The sequence below is a fragment of the Cynara cardunculus genome, assembly GCF_001531365.2.
Source record: "Cynara cardunculus var. scolymus isolate 2C chromosome LG 1, CcrdV1, whole genome shotgun sequence".
NCBI lineage: Eukaryota > Viridiplantae > Streptophyta > Magnoliopsida > Asterales > Asteraceae > Cynara > Cynara cardunculus.
Window position 1 is genome coordinate 5,751,024 of NC_037528.1, and position 3,828 is coordinate 5,754,851.

Sequence of the window (3,828 nt, forward strand, 5' to 3'; positions counted from 1 at the left end):
CCAATATTTGATTCATTCATTTTTGGCACCAACACCTTTTCTTTTTCCAAATCATCTTTTAATTCCTTCTGTATAGATAAGTATACTAAAGATTCCCGCCCACGTATGCTTTTTCGAATACAAGCGGATTCACCTGTTGCTACTTTTGAAAGGTATTTTATCTGATATGTTTTTTAATTAAAACCATAAACGCAATTTTATGATCATTTCTCTAGACTTATAAACCACTCTAACTTATAATAAGTTGATAAAGATTTCAAGTAAGCAATCCCAAACACCCTCTTGAAATGAATGTACTTGACGATTCAATGTTAATTAGCAATAATAATTATGAAAATACATTAACAAACAAAAGAAAGCATTACAAACTCATACAGACTCCTGACATATGTTGACAATATGTTTGCATTCATCATGATGTTGTCTTTTTACTACTAACTTCAACTCTGTAAGTACTTTTGATCATTAGATATATAGCTTTGACCAAAGGTCAATAATTCAATACAATTGATATATTTAGCAAGTAGAATGGTTTATTGAGGGGTTGATTAAATGCCCCCTTATTTATTATTTGGACAAAGCTAATTACAGCTCTCTCTATTTGTTAAATGCATCTTTATCTAATGATTTCTTGTTTACATATATCAACATCAAAATTTACTTGTTACATAAAAAAATGCATCTACCATCATCTTTGTATAACCGGAACAAATAAAAAAAAGGATGTGTTAATTGTATTTTTTTATTAACTTGGATATGCAACCCGTTATTTGAGCCGACTAATCTCATGACGATCATTTGCTTTGCAAATAGCTTGAAGTTACTGTATTTAAAATTGTATTTTTTTTATTAATTATGTGTGAAAAATTTGATGTGAAATAAGTGTGATGATTTGTTCATGAAAGAATAGAAAAGAGGACAACATATTTAGCACTTCCCTAAGTTAATTACAAAAATAATTGATTGGGAAATTGTGGAAAAATTTGAGCGCAATAATTGAAGCATGGAAAGGAATAGTCACTACACCCCATGTCTATCTTTGGCCAGATCACATCTCAACAATTACCTTCTGTCATATGAGCTTACGTGTGCTCTTCTTATTGGTCTGAAATGATTCTATTTTTCATGTAAATATTTCGTTTGAGTAATATAAAATTCTTAATATATGTAGAAGAAACTTTTCTCTTTTTTATAAGAGAGTAAATTTGTTCAATATGTGTCGTGGTGTTTCAAATTGTTTATAAAAATAATTTATTATGGTGTAATAACAGTAATAAATATTTTTGAGTGTTTGGATAAACAACTTATATAAGTGTCAAACCGATAATATTTTTTTTTTAAAATTAAATCATTCTAATTTATAATATTCTTAAGTGTACACAATATACAACAAGTTGTGACCTGAAAACTTAAAAGGTTAAAGTGGAGAAAGCTTGGACAGTGCTAAGGAATCCTATCATTCCATAAATATTGTATTTTGCTTTGTTTATATAAACTTTTTATAATTCGTAAATTATCAATAATTTTATTATAGTTTTAAACCAAATTCAAAGTTATTGGGCCAGTCTGTTATTTTAAAGCTTTGAAACGGTACACTTTTCTATTCAATAAGAAGATGATAATATATTCTAGTCTCTAATTCAATAATTAAAATTATAAAACAATATAATTTTCATGCAAAGAATTAAGAAATGGATTTTATTGTGGCATGCATTTCATATGGTAGGAAAATAGTGAACCGGGCCAAAAAAGAACCCGTCAGAAATTGTGTGGTCTGGGTTAAGTTGGCGGTTCCATTGCCAACACACCCGGACGTGCGGGTCCCACGTGCCGCAAAGAGGTCAAATCAACGGCACCGTCGTCGGTAATTTTGTCAAGTAGTAGAAGAATGTACCTTTGTTAATGCGGATGGTACAAGTATCGCTTCCGTAACGACGTTCTCGAAAACACACGGGTCTTTGTGGTTCTCTTTAGTTGACCGTTGTGGACTAATGGCTAACGTTCGTTTGTTTTCTCAACGGAACTATGAAAGCTTCTTTTCCTTATTCATTAATATATCATTGATTTTGAGTTAATTTTTTATGAATCACAGTTCGTATTTTCAAACTCATATTACTCTTACATATATATATATATATATATATAATATATAAAAGATTTCTGTAAGGCATTTTCCTATTCCTTCTATGTCGTAGGGTTAAAACCAAAAAATATTTGTTGTTTTCTCGATGTTGAATCTTTGGGAAGTTGGAAATGGGTCACTGAATAAAAACATTAAACTAAAAGCTCATACAAACATTTATCTATCCAGCCATGAGGTAAATGAGAGCTTACGGTTTCATGTTCTATTTCACTCTGGCAATATGTGCGTGGCTAAAAAAAATTGACTTGAGTCGCTCCACCGACCGGAACACTTAATGGAGCTCCTGTATCAATTACGTCTAAGGGTTCCTCCGCAAGGTTCGTCCACGGAGGGTGAGTCAGGGCCAACTTACCACCCTTCCTTTCAACCACGTGCATCTAACGCACCTTTTACTAAGATCAACGTAGTTTGGAATCCCATTCTAATTCTAACTAAGGATTCTTGTGGTTCCATGGTCGGTCCGTGACCCCTGGATGCCGAAGGCGTCCTGGAATATTCACCTGTTGTCCATCGACTACGCCTTCCATTCCTTAGCCGGAAAGATATGTGGCCATGAAAGGTGAACGCCGAAGATGAACGGGGCTAAGCGATCTGCCTTTCCATTCTACCAATGAATAATCTATAAGAATTCGTAAATCTAGATTGGCTAATTGTTGTCTGATAGAACTGCCCCCGGTATATATATTATTTTATATTATAAAATATTTGACAAAAAAACTCTTAAAAATTATTTTTTATGTATGAAATACTGATATATATTATTTAAAATTTAAGATTACAAATAATTTTACGTAAGTACAACTTATTAAAGCTATATTTTTAATTCGTATAACTAGCTGCTGATAAACATAATCAAATACATGATATACATCTACTTTAAATATAAAAACTCTAAAATATAATTAAGATAATTATTGAATTCTAACAGAATATTTAATTATTATCTTTATAAAAAATTATATTATTAAACCAAAAATAAATTACTTTGTTATTAAATCTAAATTAAATTATCATAAAAATTGAATTAAAGAAGTTACAAAAAAATGAGAACTATTAAATAGTTAATTTGATACTATTATCGATTTACTTTTTACAAATTTTCATACTATCTTCAAATGTATATTTTAATTCAAAAATAAAAATATTACTGCTTTCTCGAAACTATATAAAATCGTATTATATTGATAGATAAAAAGAATAAAAATTAAACATTAAAATCAAGATTTATCTCTGCATTGCGCGAGTACCCTTTTAGTTACATATTAACTATAATGTCTTTTGACTCGGTTTTTTAAAATTATGAGGAACATATTCTATTCGAACAAATAAATGTTTAAATCTTCGAACAATTTTTTGAATGAATATATTATTATTTTAAAAAGAAATTGTTATATTGGTAAAACAAAAGAATTTACCATTTCTTCTTTCATATAAACAAATCAATGACATAATGCAACAAATTAAAAAAAAACACATGTTTTATTAATCATTGATTATATTTCAGGTTCGAATGATAATCATGATTGTTTGTATTGACCATTTGAATATGAAAAATAAATAATTATTTGTTTTTATTTTTTATTTTTATGTAAGTCTAAAAAATAAATAATGGATAGTAGATAATCATTGAGTTCTAACAGAATATTTAATTATTATATTTATAAAATGTTATATTATTAAACCAA